Source organism: Lissotriton vulgaris, unplaced genomic scaffold (genome assembly GCF_964263255.1).
Source record: "Lissotriton vulgaris unplaced genomic scaffold, aLisVul1.2 SCAFFOLD_412, whole genome shotgun sequence".
Classification (NCBI taxonomy): domain Eukaryota; kingdom Metazoa; phylum Chordata; class Amphibia; order Caudata; family Salamandridae; genus Lissotriton; species Lissotriton vulgaris.
The window spans coordinates 791,713-808,206 of record NW_028249171.1 but is presented as its reverse complement, the minus strand read 5'-3'; positions in this window follow the sequence as shown (position 1 = coordinate 808,206).

Here is a 16,494-nt window from a genome sequence, read left to right as displayed (position 1 = left end):
TGCGCCGACAGCCGGGGCATGGCAGAGTAATTGGCTGTTTTTCCACAATTGGCGTCCCAACGCGGGGCCCATCAGCGACATATGGGTTCAGTGAGAGAGATCCTAACGACGGGGTGAACATCTAAACGATTGGAGTATACCTGCCTTGAGAGGACCCTCGTCTGGCTGCCGATTGAATGAACTTCACCGATTCTGAACAGACCTCTCTCGAGTAACCAACTGTCCTGACTGGGATCCCACAGGAGTGCTGCAGTGAAAATTGGAGTAAGAGGACGATCGGGCGCTGGAAGGGGAAGGCGAAGAACTGTCCACGTGTGTAATGGCTGGATTTTCTGTTTAGATGGGATCAGCCCCCAGGGGCCCCTGTGACCCAGCCAAAACGTACTCACCTTCCGTCCTCAGGACTCCTCTATATCCAGGCACCTGGTACCTACCTGAGGATAGGGAACTCGCAATATACAGGCTCATATTATTAAGAACACCACTAAATCTATAGGGATACTAAGAATACTCACTGATTACTAGGGATATCCATACCCTACACCACACTTATTCACATCAGTTGGTCTCGCGGCCACCCTGACCCAGACCGTTCTACCCTAGGGCAGATCTGACACACAATCTAGTGCGTCTACACACGGGCCTGCAGAACCCAATGCTCCCTTTTCCACGTCAGTGTCCCTCCTGACGCTCTCACTTATTTTTATGCCACAATCCGGTGGCTTTACACACTGGTAATCCTCCCCAGTGCTCTCATTAACGCCGCATATCAACGACGACCACATTCCTATGAACACCTATACATATATATATATATATATATTGGGATATTATCTCAGCTGTCTACTTGGGATGAAACTACAATGATGACTTTGGATGTGGTTCCGGATTATATAATGTACTCTCTGCTCTTGGCATCAAAGGTTCACTCACTCCCTATTTATGTGATCACCACTCACCTGATTGGGATTACTCATCCATTCATGCACCTGGCAATTACCTAGAAGCGCCGTTTACCTTTAGTGAACAAGAATAGGGATTACACACCAGTTAGTTATAAACTGGGGGAGGTTATTTATTACAGTAATATAAACATTAATGCACATCTAACAAAGACTATAGGTAGAACACACCGCTTGAAAGAGAAAAGATTACACATAACAGGAACACTCCGCTGAAAGGGAAAAGATTAAGTGTAGCTAATGTGATGAAAACAATATCACCTGATTAGTGTGAAGTCTTGTTCTAGCTGTCATCTGGGTTCCTCTCTCGTCTGTGCCTTGGCTCATCTCATGCTCTCTCTCCTCTCCTGCACTCTTGGGTACACCTCTGCGCTGATCGCTCTGTCTCTGGACTCCTCTTCCCCACGCGAACTGTCTCTCCACTTTGCGTCTTCACTCTTTATAGTTCCTGCCGCTCTGATCACCGTTCATTCTGTCTCTCTTATTCGCTCTATCTCTGCGCCAATGTCCAATTCCATCTGCTCCCATAGGTTAATCCACGAGCTCTCCTCTATCTCTTCTAAAAGGCATTACTTCAGACTCCAGCTATTCACACTTCCTCCTGATAAACAACTGCTTCTGACTGCTTCCTTCAGTTCCAGCTCACTATTCAACTCAGCTCTTCTCCAGATTGAACCCTCTCTCTCTCTCTGCCAGCTCCATTCCACTGCTCTCCTCTCTGCTGGACTCTCCTCTCCACGACTCACTCTCTCCTCGACTCCCCTCTGACTGACTGACTCCGCCTCTGCACTTCACAAATATAGAATGCTGTTTCCTCATGGAAAGTTCCAGCCAGCTGCTTTTTCTGACCAATCCCATGCACCAGGCTCCTTGCGCTAGACGCTCCCACAGTGACCAGTCTGCTTGTTTCGTCTAGAGACTGAGCCCGGGAACAATTCCTGATTAGATTCAGCTCTGGCCGGTTCTCTCCGGTCCGCTTAGGGCGGACAACAGTTATAACTATAAACATTGCTTTTGCCCTAGAAAGCCTCTCTGCTTCCATCAAGATGGAGTCTCTCTAGCTTTAGGCCTGAAAGGGGTGAAATGCTCCTTAGCTCTGTCAGAATACCTACATGAACCATACCAATATGTCTAATATGTCAAAGCCAATAGGCAATAGACAGGTTAAAGTCAAGAATAAAGGCATATTAAGCAGCTATCCTCTTCTAGGTCTGGAAAAAGGGCTTAAAAGGGCCAACACAGGCTAAGAAGGCCTATACTAGATGCGAGCAAGAATAATGATCTTTTATCACTGCTAAATAAAGCCAAAAACCCTGCCATAACATTGCACCCTAGATCCTTATCTTGCGAGCATCTTATAAACAACAACAACCATCTAAACAAACATCAACATAATCTATCCAACATAGGCTAAAAATACCTATCCTAGATGTGAGCAAGATTAAGATCTATATCACTGCTAAATAAAGCCCAAAAAACTCTGCCATCCACCCTTAGATCCTTATCTTGCGAACATCTGACAAACAATAACATCTAAATAAACAAACATCAACAAAATCTATCAACAAATCAAAACCTAAAAAACTCCCTAAAAACAATGACAACTCAAGAAAATTCCACCTAAAACTCAATTGTAGGGAACAGAAACCTAAAAACAAATCAAAGCACCCTTGACTTGAATGCTGAAAATATCTGAGATTGGATCTGATAACAACAGAAACTAACCAAAGCATCCTCAAACTAAATGTGCCTCAACTTCTAATGATAACTGGTGAAATCTAGTGATGTAGGGACTTATGTGTTGAATGAAAACAGCAAGGGGCCTAAATGGGCCTACTTCGGACAACTTAAGGCTAAATGAGGCCTACCTACAGTTGTGAACTTAAAAACTAAATGTGTTTCAACTTCTAATGAGAGAACAAGAAAGGGCCTAAATGAGCCTTACGTACTATAGGCAACTTAAGCTAATGATGACTCATGAAACTATTGGTGTAGGTGCTAATATGTGAGATGAAAATAACAATAGGCCTAAATGAGGCCTACCTGCTGACATTTGTCAATTTAAAGTGAAATCTGAGAAATACAGTTGCAAGGTCTGGGCAAACATTAATACATATCAATCAAGGTGAAAATGTAAGAACAGTAACAAAAAACATTTTAAATCACACGGTGGAACACATGTGCGCACCATCATTGAAAAAAGTCCTTCATTTGGAAAAACTATAATAGGTGACATATTCTTTTAAAAGTGGGGCCTGCTTGTAGTGAAATTGCAGGCCAGGGAATTAAATAACTTAGTCATAATAGGTGACACGTTTTTTTTTTTTGCTTTAAAAGTGGGGCCTGATTGTCCAAGGGATTATTTAATGTCCAAATTCTTCAGTGTAGGCCACCACCCTGCATCCTGGGCACTTCCTCCAATGCGGCCATCCATCACCCGGTCTGGTCTGGTCTGGTCTGGTCTGGTTCCATCATCCAAAACAATAAACTAAAATAATAACATGAAAATAAAAAGCTAAAACAAATAAAGGGAGTGGGCAGACGCACGCACGCACCCCAACTGCAGCCATCCTAGAAACAAGAGAACCAGTATCATTATTCTTGTAAAATAAAATTTTCCATTTAAAAAGCACCCCGGGTGCCTTTCATTATCGAAAAGAAAATATCCTAATTAATTAAAACATTCAAAATTTAACTTTTAGTAACATTGAGTGGGGCCTACCATACCCTAATCCTAACTAAGCCAGTCTCACCCCTCTGGGCAAGAGACATGCTACAGTGTGAAAAAAAAAATTGAAACACCGCCAAATGATGACAGCATCAGCAGGGCACTGCGAGCCTTCCATTTTCCCAGGTCTGAGTCTGAAGAGCCAGGCCACCCCGCCCTTAAATAAACAAGCCGTGCGCGGAAGAAAATTGAATTGTAGCCAATCATAACACACTGGGACGTGATCGAAACCTGCAGAATGAAAAAAAAGTTCGTCTGCGCAGACCAGCTGGTCTTGCCAAGGTCAAAAAACAAATTTCTCCTGCCTTATTTTGTAACTAACAGAAGCTCGAGTTTAACAAAAACAATTCTGTTACAGTGCATTGCCAATTAAAAAAGGTCCATTTTTTTTTTAAAAAGACGTTTGTCCAACTAACTCAACTTAAAGGCAAGACATTTCACTTATTTAGGGTCCATTTGTCAAAGAGAAATAATTTGTAAAACAGCATAAAAATGCAAATACATTTTAACATTGTATTTAAGGTCACATTTATAAAAACATACATTTTCATTTGAACATTTTCATTTCAAAGGCAAATAGTTGCCAGTCACTAATTAAAAGCACATGTTACCATGCACAGTCGGGCAAGATTTATTATTTTTAAAGCAGCACATTCCTGTCTAGATGGAAACCCCTCACAGAAATAATTAATGAAAACAGCTCGTAGCGTGCACTTCTAACGGGCTATCTTTTTTAACATTTCACTCATTTTAAAAGAACATAGCTTTCTCCATAACGTTGATTTATAACCACATCAATTCCAAGGTGAACCCACACAAATTCGTAGACGCATTTCAAAAGGAATGTGAAATGAACAGAACTCTTCTCAAAACACAAGATGTTACCTTTCCGTCAAGAAACTGACAAAGCACGTAGGCTGACCAAGGAACCAAAAAAAAAAAAGTCAAAATCAAACCATCAAAAATCCTTAAAATAATTCACTGACTTTTATAGTCAGGTCAGATAACCATGCATGTTGACAGCATGTAAAAAAAAAATAAAGGCTGCCATCTCAACTCAAGATATTAACCCTTTGGCAGCTCAAATGGAAACATTTCCCAACGTCCATTTTTACATGGGAAAATCATTAGCACATTTCTTCACGTTTACAAAAGACACGTACATATTTTCAAAAACGTTATCCCCAAGCACCCGAGAAAGATCCAGCTCTCTCCTGCCAAACGTAATGATAACATGCCCTGTCCAAGCCATGACTACATGGCGCTATACACAAGCCATATTTACAAGACAAGCCTTTCACAAACAACATTTCCAAGGCGCAATGCACAAGGAACACAATAGATCAACATGAGAACCTGCACCTCACAAGTCACAAAAATATGGCGCTATTCACAAGGAGCTATATTCACAGAACTCCACAGATCATAGAACAATGAACACATTTCACATTGCACAGCATAAGCAGATGCAGCAAGCAATTGAATGGGCAATTTAAAAGCATTTTTTACACACATTTATACAATTGGACCATCACATAGATGTAACTGGCTTTCTCATGTAATGCCATCCTTCAACTCTGACAGTTTAAACACCAAGATGAAAACCATTCCTTCCACCCTGAATAAACCAAATGCCATGATGAAATACAATCTCCTCACGCTGCAACTGTTCAAGCCAATAGGTCTAACAGGCTACATAAACTGCAACATTAAGCCAGATGGAACTAGCGTTCAGGGCACTCCCTCAGAACACATGTGCAACTCTCTAAGCACATGGAGGTCACACAGGCTTCGTAAACTGTCCGACTACGCCAAAATGTAATGTTTGGCGCTTACTCACAACACATGGGGTCACACAGGATTCGTAAGATGCCGACTACGCCAAAATGTAATGGCTGGATTTTCTGTTTAGATGGGATCAGCCCCCAGGGGCCCCTGTGACCCAGCCAAAACGTACTCACCTTCCGTCCTCAGGACTCCTCTATATCCAGGCACCTGGTACCTACCTGAGGATAGGGAACTCGCAATATACAGGCTCATATTATTAAGAACACCACTAAATCTATAGGGATACTAAGAATACTCACTGATTACTAGGGATATCCATACCCTACACCACACTTATTCACATCAGTTGGTCTCGCGGCCACCCTGACCCAGACCGTTCTACCCTAGGGCAGATCTGACACACAATCTAGTGCGTCTACACACGGGCCTGCAGAACCCAATGCTCCCTTTTCCACGTCAGTGTCCCTCCTGACGCTCTCACTTATTTTTATGCCACAATCCGGTGGCTTTACACACTGGTAATCCTCCCCAGTGCTCTCATTAACGCCGCATATCAACGACGACCACATTCCTATGAACACCTATACATATATATATATATATATATTGGGATATTATCTCAGCTGTCTACTTGGGATGAAACTACAATGATGACTTTGGATGTGGTTCCGGATTATATAATGTACTCTCTGCTCTTGGCATCAAAGGTTCACTCACTCCCTATTTATGTGATCACCACTCACCTGATTGGGATTACTCATCCATTCATGCACCTGGCAATTACCTAGAAGCGCCGTTTACCTTTAGTGAACAAGAATAGGGATTACACACCAGTTAGTTATAAACTGGGGGAGGTTATTTATTACAGTAATATAAACATTAATGCACATCTAACAAAGACTATAGGTAGAACACACCGCTTGAAAGAGAAAAGATTACACATAACAGGAACACTCCGCTGAAAGGGAAAAGATTAAGTGTAGCTAATGTGATGAAAACAATATCACCTGATTAGTGTGAAGTCTTGTTCTAGCTGTCATCTGGGTTCCTCTCTCGTCTGTGCCTTGGCTCATCTCATGCTCTCTCTCCTCTCCTGCACTCTTGGGTACACCTCTGCGCTGATCGCTCTGTCTCTGGACTCCTCTTCCCCACGCGAACTGTCTCTCCACTTTGCGTCTTCACTCTTTATAGTTCCTGCCGCTCTGATCACCGTTCATTCTGTCTCTCTTATTCGCTCTATCTCTGCGCCAATGTCCAATTCCATCTGCTCCCATAGGTTAATCCACGAGCTCTCCTCTATCTCTTCTAAAAGGCATTACTTCAGACTCCAGCTATTCACACTTCCTCCTGATAAACAACTGCTTCTGACTGCTTCCTTCAGTTCCAGCTCACTATTCAACTCAGCTCTTCTCCAGATTGAACCCTCTCTCTCTCTCTGCCAGCTCCATTCCACTGCTCTCCTCTCTGCTGGACTCTCCTCTCCACGACTCACTCTCTCCTCGACTCCCCTCTGACTGACTGACTCCGCCTCTGCACTTCACAAATATAGAATGCTGTTTCCTCATGGAAAGTTCCAGCCAGCTGCTTTTTCTGACCAATCCCATGCACCAGGCTCCTTGCGCTAGACGCTCCCACAGTGACCAGTCTGCTTGTTTCGTCTAGAGACTGAGCCCGGGAACAATTCCTGATTAGATTCAGCTCTGGCCGGTTCTCTCCGGTCCGCTTAGGGCGGACAACAGTTATAACTATAAACATTGCTTTTGCCCTAGAAAGCCTCTCTGCTTCCATCAAGATGGAGTCTCTCTAGCTTTAGGCCTGAAAGGGGTGAAATGCTCCTTAGCTCTGTCAGAATACCTACATGAACCATACCAATATGTCTAATATGTCAAAGCCAATAGGCAATAGACAGGTTAAAGTCAAGAATAAAGGCATATTAAGCAGCTATCCTCTTCTAGGTCTGGAAAAAGGGCTTAAAAGGGCCAACACAGGCTAAGAAGGCCTATACTAGATGCGAGCAAGAATAATGATCTTTTATCACTGCTAAATAAAGCCAAAAACCCTGCCATAACAACGTGGTCCGGGTAAGGTCGGGTAAACACGACAAATTGCGAAATGATTGTTTGATTGTTTGGAAAATACTAGTATTACTCTTCGAATTGTTGGTTCTCTTGGAGATTCTCTGTCTGCAAACGGAGAAGAACAGAACAGGTTCTCTCTTCCTTTGCAGGTAGTGCAGGGTAGGTAATGCAGACTTTTGTCCCCGTTGTAACCCGTCATGCCTACTTTTCTCCCCCACTGATTGATTGATTGTTTGCCCGAACAATTGTTTGTTCGAGGATTGTTCTCTTGAGATTCTCTCTGTCTACAAACGAGGAGGAATGGAAAGGTTCTCTTCCTTTGCAGATAGTGAGGGGTAGGTAGCGCAGACTTTTGTCCCCGTTGTAATCCGTTGCGCCTATTTTTATCTCCCCATTGATTGATTGTCCGAACATTGACTGTTCGATATTGGTTCTTTGGAGGTATTCCCCGCTTACAAATAAGGAAGAATAGAGATATTCTATCTAGTCTTTGCAAGCGGTGAAAAGATAGGTAATGCAGACTTTTGTCCCCGTTGTAACCCGTCATGCCTATCTTCTCCCCACTGATTGGTAATTGGTTCTACCCGGACCGTTTATTAGAGGTAGATCATCCGGCTCCACCGGATGACACCCCTAATAAAAAGGACATATATATAATGCGGATTAGCCGCTGTATATTTCTAAGCAAACTATGGCATAAAAATCGCTGAGAAAAACAAAAAGAAATTGAACAAAATCAGTAGACCGCTGAGGGGATCCTTCTGACCCCGCTAAAATAGAAACGCTAGGAACAGCCCTTCACGGGAGATATGAAACTAATGGGAGGAACCAAGCTCGACGCCATGATGGCAGCAAGGTAGCTCGGCTCCACCGCCCACCCTGCCCAATAACGACAAATCCTAGACAAATAAAAATAAAAAAAATCAGTATTGCCAGATTGGCCTAGACCACACACACAATCGGGCTATATTATTCCTGGTTACGCGGTGACATTTTGGTACATTTTGGTTTGTACTACAAGTTGCCAGATTATAAATATATATGCAACACTCCAACAAAGTAGTATGTTAAAACACTTTTTTAGACAACTATTTACATGGCAGCCTGCTGCAACTCCAATCCCAAAGCATCCGCCGTCCGCTTGATGCTGCCCCTGTCCCTCCTTCCTTCGAGTAGCAGCATTGGGCTGCTTTGGGCTGTCTTTTAGTCGGCTTTGGGCTATAAAAAGCCTACAAAATCCATCGGCCTGCGAGGCGGCATCAGTGGCGGACCGTTGTGCGAATAGGCCGGAGGCAACACAACGCGCCGAGATCCGGACAGCACCGAGGTGGTGTCCAGCAAGTTGTTGCACTGGTCCGGCCATCCTACAATGCTGCGCCAAGAAACGGCGTGGGGTACCCTGGGGGGGAGGCGACGCAAACGGGCCATCCCCCACCTCCCCAGGTGGAGGTTCCTCAGGCGACCCCTAGCGTTTCACTCGCCGACCAGCTGCAGGAGGACGCCCATTAGCGTTTCACCTGCCGGACGGCTGCACCAGGACTGCCATTGGCGTTCCACTCGGTTGGATGGCCGGGGGACCCGCTCCGGTGGCCGTGGTGAAGGACGGCTGCTGCAAGACTCTCCAAAAAAAATAAAAAAAATAAATGGCGGTCGGCTCCCCGGATTCGGGCCTGGTCCACTAGGATGGCACTGGGCTACCATGGAACTCGGATGCTTGCCTGCTCGGGCTTGAGTCCCACTCTTGAAGACGTTCTCCCCTATTTAAAGATTCTACGAGAGTCATTGGCCCTCGACCCCCATGGACTTCCGGCGGGGGCGACCACCACTGTTGCTCGATCATTTCCCCATTTGGCTTGCCTCTGCCCTGGGTGACCGCCGCCTTGTCCTCATCTGGTGCCATGGGAGAGGCAGATTCCGCGCATCGGCGGAGGGATGCGCCTGCTGTCCCGCTCTCTGGAACGGCCACGACATTCCCACGAAATGGTGGTGCTCCCATGATGACGCCAGCTTTTTGTCCAAATTACCAAGAGACACTGTAGACTGCCAACTCGATCAAGTTCCAGCGGGGCCTCAGCGTGACCCAGTAGGGAAGATTTTGCTTTCGTCACCTTTGAGTCACGGCTCATGCTATCTGTTCTTTCTGTTGGCATTAATGAACTTTTTGAACTTCCGAAAGAGGTTCTGGTCCGACCGCTGGTTACTGGAGGCATTTGGACTATACTCTGGACCCGCCCGGCCTCGCCCCCAAAATGGCGCCGAAAAAGGCGGGACTTGCGGCTCCTTATGACGTCCCGGTTACTTAGCCTTGATGTTATGGGACATGCATGTGGTCTATGTGTACATGCCGGGTGGGGAAGGGCACTGACTGGGCCTGCGGGCCACCCTATTTTTGATGTTGGGTTTTTATTCATTAACCTCATGGGCGCGATAGTAAATACGGCCGTATGCTGGGATTTTAAAAAACCCATGTTACATGACGTCATGAGCGTGCGAGGAGGCTACACCATGACGAGCCCAGCTCGTCATGAGCGTGGAAGGGGTTAACGATTACTGTATTATGCTAGCTTCGAAGTGGTGTTACTTGTGGTACTCGCCCACGATGTGCATATGGACGATTTTTATTTGTAACTGATCCTGCAACTGTTAGTCACACTCAGTTTTTCGATTAAATGACTCGCCCGTTACGTATTATTTTATTTGTTTATATACTACAGCATAATCCCGCCTTACCTTACGCACTTCCGGTCTGCCCCGTGGCCGGCCTATATGGTTATAGGCCCATATTTGTACACTGACGTTTTTCCACAAAAAAGGTTTTCAAAATGATATATGGAATCGGCATCCTAACGGTCGCCTGGATTGGTAAGGTTTTAAATGATGGCAGTTATTTCCAAATAGTAAAGGACAGAATTAAGCACTTTGATTATAAAAAGTAAAGGGATATGGTGTGCAGAAAATGATGCGAAAAGAATGGTAAAGATCTGTTGTATTTTGCATCTCTGCTGCATAAGCAATCGATAAAGATCCTGATACTTAGATATATATACCTATGAAATAGGACAATAGATCGAACTTTTAGTAGCCCCCTCGTGGGTCAAAATCGCCGCCCCCACCGTATTTCTCAAACCAGGGACCTCTGCCAAAATGCCGGGAACTGCATCCCAGAGAGATAGGCCAGGTACGAGGTAAATAAAACAATTTCGTGTTTACGCGCGCTGATGTGCTTTGAATGCTGCCCCCCCTCTTTTCTTTTTCTGCAGGTCACATCGGAATTTCAGCCGAAGTATGGAAGAAGACTTGAAACGAACCATGTTCCACGCGAAAAATGAGCTAACCCTGATTTGTACGGTATGAATGCGTATGTGTGGCGTACGCCTGGATCGATGAAAGAATGCTTTTTGTATGACTGAAGCGTGGATCGAACGATTAATGGAATGAGAAGAATAGACCCGAACATGGTATCAGCATGTGACGGATGAACGAGAGTATAGCACATTCCTCACTCAGAAACAACGGTCTCTCTCTCTCTCTCTCTCTCTCTCTCTCACTCTCTCTCTCTCTCCCTCTCTCTGTCTCTCTCTCTCTCTCTCTCTGGAGCTAGTGAATGGGAGAACGGCCTACATCAAAAACTTGGAGGATCATTGCAGTACAACAAACCCGGCCGATATCTCAAATGTATGACCAAATGAATGCGCACCAGTGAATTAATGTATGTACTGACTAAATAGGAAAGTTAAGAGAACCCCGGGTTGGGGTTCGCCCAAAATCCGCCTCCGCCCGGAAATAAGGGATATTGTCATGTTTTAGATTTACCCCCCTTCTTCTTCCACCCTCATAGAAAATAGGAATTGTACCATTACACGTCCGGCTGACACCCCCCCCCCCTTTTTTACCTCAGCTTGGGTCATCACCTGCCCAGAGTTTGGAAGACTCCACCGTGAGTATAAACACGACTGGACTAAGTGTCCGACCGATTAAAAGGAGTAAGTATTTTTGAAACGAGGCCTCCAACGAATTGTCTGTTATTAGGTAGAAAGGAGAGTAAAAGGCTCGACCCCCTAAATGAATCAAGTAGAATACTGAGAGTGCGCGACATGCATGAAAAAGGGTCCTTTTGCCCAAAATAGTTCCGTGTTTTTTTTCATAGGATTTCGTACTTAATGTATGTACTGTCGTACCCTGTCTGGTATTCGTGTGTATGTAAACGGTGAATTTATGTTTTCCCTCAGCTTGTGCTTTTATACGTAGAACTGACCCGTACTGTTCTATGTTGTGTGTGCACTGAATAGCCTATTATTGTACACGTCTCTCTCTCTCTCTCTTTATGTTGTACGTGTACTAAGTAGCCTATCTGGCTGCCGATTGAATGAACTTCACCGATTCTGAACAGACCTCTCTCGAGTAACCAACTGTCCTGACTGGGATCCCACAGGAGTGCTGCGGTGAAAATTGGAGTAAGAGGACGATCGGGCGCTGGAAGGGGAAGGCGAAGAACTGTCCACGTGGTCCGGGTAAAGTCGTGCAAACACGACAAATTGCGAAATGATTGTTTGATTGTTTGGAAAATACTAGTATTACTCTTCGAATTGTTGGTTCTCTTGGAGATTCTCTGTCTGCAAATGGAGAAGAACAGAACAGGTTCTCTCTTCCTTTGCAGGTAGTGAAGGGTAGGTAATGCAGACTTTTGTCCCCGTTGTAACCGGTCATGCCTACTTTTCTCCCCCACTGATTGATTGATTGTTTGCCCGAACAATTGTTTGTTCGAGGATTGTTCTCTTGAGATTCTCTCTGTCTACAAACGAGGAGGAATGGAAAGGTTCTCTTCCTTTGCAGATAGTGAGGGGTAGGTAGCGCAGACTTTTGTCCCCGTTGTAATCCGTCGTGACTATTTTTATCTCCCCACTGATTGATTGATTGTCCGAACATTGACTGTTCGATATTGGTTCTTTGGAGGTATTCCCCGCTTACAAATAACGAAGAATAGAGATATTCTATCTAGTCTTTGCAAGCGGTGAAAAGATAGGTAATGCAGACTTTTGTCCCCGTTGTACTGATACCTATCAGTATTGCCAGATTGGCCTAGACCACACACACAATCGGGCTATATTTTTCCTGGTTACGCGGTGACATTTTGGTACATTTTGGTTTGTACTACAAGTTGCCAGATTATAAATATATATGCAACACTCCAACAAAGTAGTATGTTAAAACACTTTATTAGACAACTATTTGGGGGCGACCACCACTGTTGCTCGATCATTTCCCCATTTGGCTTGCCTCTGCCCCGGGTGACCGCCGCCTTGTCCTCATCTGGTGCCATGGGAGAGGCAGATTCCGCGCATCGGCGGAGGGATGCGCCTGCTGTCCCGCTCTCCGGAACGGCCACGACATTGCCACGAAATGGTGGTGCTCCCATGATGACGCCAGCTTTTTGTCCAAATTACCAAGAGACACTGTAGACTGCCAACTCGATCAAGTTCCAGCGGAGCCTCAGCGTGACCCGGTAGGGAAGATTCTGCTTTCGTCACCTTTGAGTCACGGCTCATGCTATCTGTTCTTTCTGCTGGCATTAATGAACTTTTTGAACTTCCGAAAGAGGTTCTGGTCCGGCCGCTGGTTACTGGAGGCATTTGGACTATACTCTGGACCAGCCCGGCCTCGCCCCCAAAATGGCGCCGAAATAGGCGGGACTTGCGGCTCCTTATGACGTCCCGGTTACTTAGCCTTGATGTTATGGGACATGCATGTGGTCTATGTGTACATGCCGGGCGGGGAAGGGCACTGACTGGGCCTGCGGGCCACCCTATTTTTGATGTTGGGTTTTTATTCATTAACGATTACTGTATTATGGTAGCTTCGAAGTGGTGTTACTTGTGGTACTCGCCCACGATGTGCATATGGACGATTTTTATTTGTAACTGATCCTGCAACTGTCAGTCACACTCAGTTTTTCGATTAAATGACTCGCCCGCTACGTATTATTTTATTTATTTATATACTACAGCGTAATCCCGCCTTCCCTTACGCACTTCCGGTCTGCACTGTGGCCGGCCTATATGGTTATAGGCCCGTATTTGTACACTGACGTTTTTCCACAAAAAAGGTTTTCAAAAGGATATATGGAATCGGCATCCTAACGGTCGCCTGGATTGGTAAGGTTTTAAATGATGGTAGTTATTTCCAAATAGTAAAGGACAGAATTAAGCACTTTGATTATAAAAAGTAAAGGGATATGGTGTGCAGAAAATGATGCGAAAAGAATGGTAAAGATCTGTTGTATTTTGCATCTCTGCTGCATAAGCAATCGATAAAGATCCTGATACTTAGATATATATACCTATGAAATAGGACAATAGATCGAACTTTTAGTAGCCCCCTCGCGGGTCAAAATCGCCGCCCCCACTGTATTTCTCAAACCAGGGACCTCTGCCAAAAGGCCGGGAACTACATCCCAGAGAGATAGGCCAGGTACGAGGTAAATAAAACATTTTCGTGTTTACGCGCGCTGATGTGCTTTGAATGCTGCCCCCCCCTCTTTTCTTTTTCTGCAGGTCACATCGGAATTTCAGCCGAAGTATGGAAGAAGACTTGAAACGCACCATGTTTCACGCGAAAAATGAGCTAACCCTGATTTGTACGGTATGAATGCGTATGTGTGGCGTACACCTGGACCGATGAAAGAATGCTTTTTGTATGACTGAAGCGTGGATCGAACGATTAATGGAATGAGAAGAATAGACCCGAACATGGTATCAGCATGTGACGGATGAACGAGAGTATAGCACATTCCTCACTCAGAAACGACGGTCTCTCTCTCTCTCTCTCTCTCTCTCTCTCTCTCTCCCTCTCTCTGTCTCTCTCTCTCTCTCTCTCTGGAGCTAGTGAATGGGAGAACGGCCTACATCAGAAACTTGGAGGATCATTGCAGTACAACAAACCCGGCCGATATCTCAAATGTATGACCAAATGAATGCGCACCAGTGAATTAATTTATGTACTGACTAAATAGGAAAGTAAGAGAACCCCGGGTTGGGGTTCGCCCAAAATCCCCCTCCGCCCGGAAATAAGGGATATTGTCATGTTTTAGATTTACCCCCCTTCTTCTTCCACCCTCATAGAAAATAGGAATTGTACCATTACACGTCCGGCTGACACCCCCCCCCCACCCCCCTTTTTTACCTCAGCTTGGGTCATCGCCTGCCCAGAGTTTGGAAGACTCCACCGTGAGTATAAACACGACTGGACTAAGTGTCCGACCGATTAAAAGGAGTAAGTATTTTTGAAAGGAGGCCTCCAACGAATTGTCTGTTATTAGGTAGAAAGGAGAGTAAAAGGCTCGACCCCCTAAATGAATCAAGTAGAATACTGAGAGTGCGCGATATGCATGAAAAAGGGTCCTTTTGCCCAAAATAGTTCCGTGTTTTTTTCCATAGGATTTCGTACTTAATGTATGTACTGTCGTACCCTGTCTGGTATTCGTGTGTATGTAAACGGTGAATTTATGTTTTCCCTCAGCTTGTGCTTTTATACGTAGAACTGACCCATACTGTTCTATGTTGTGTGTGCACTGAATAGCCTATTATTGTACACGTCTCTCTCTCTCTCTCTTTATGTTGTACGTGTACTAAGTAGCCTATTTGATGCACGCGACGCTCCCTACCTCTGAGGGCTCCATTGCTCTCTTTTGAATAAATGATAACACTGTACCTTGCCTGTACATGTATAAATTGGCCTTAAACACGACAGTGTTTGAACAAATTGACAGAAACAAAACGATCGTATTCAGCCATATTACTACCTCTCCTTTCTGTAAAATGATGGAATTTAATTGGCTAAGAAAGAAAGGACAGGTGAGACGACTGATGTCCCCTAATCTGGCCCTAAAGGGGAGCAATATGTCAGTGGCTCTTTGTTCTAGCACTTTATTAGCACCACCTTCATCGTTCAGATTACCCCGCCCATTGCGCAAAAACAGAGTGCCCGAAACACCCCCGTTTTTCCAGAATAGTCCCAGTTCTGTATTAGCCGTCCCAGAAATTTTAAGAAATATAGCTGATGACCTTGTTCTGTCTTAAGATAAATCGTCCAAAACTGATAAAGGTTAGCCGTTGCGTTCCATAAAAAAAAAAAAAAAAAACAACGCTTAATGTGTGTCCCCCCCCCCTGGAAAAAGTGCATATGAGCCCATGATAGTAGCACGCCGCACTTTTCGCCAATTAGCAGACCGTGAAGAAAAATATAGCTCAACAGGTTTCATTGTAGAAAGACGAGTCTCTACCGGAGGAGCCGGTTTAAAATTGATAGACCACATAATTGATAGATATCAGACTCCTTGCAGCGTTTTACGAGCGTAACAGGGATCAACACCTAATAGACGTAATGATGAAAATGTTTAGGAATACTTGCAAACCTGCACCACAGCAATGATTTATGAGTTAGCAGCATACCCCGATGTAAGGATTAATAAGCATCCACCCTACCGTGACCGATGAACGTTTCCCCAGCTACTTGGGGTTGGGAGAGAAATTGAAGTGTGTAAACGTCTTCCCCTGCCAGTCCTCTAAGACTTGTGTTTTTTTTGTACTTGTATGAATAGCGTGCAGTTGTCGGAGGAGAGGGGCCGGACGTGACGCACAGCCTGACTACAGATCGTGGAACATCTATGACCTCGACCAAGATGGAGCCGCAGAGCAAAAGAGATGCGGGACGAGGCACCATTCTCAAGATGGAAAAAAAAAAGGCAGGGCTGCCCAGAAGCCCCGGTCTGTTGATCAACTCGTGCCGGAAGTCCCAGCCCATCAAGCCCGATTGATGGGCCCACTTGCTTGAAATTTCTGCTCTCCTTGGTCCATCCAGATCTGATCCCACTCCACCCTCTCTTCCCTCGGCCTACCAAGCGCGCCCCCCACCACCCTTTTTTTTTCCGCATGGGGTTTTT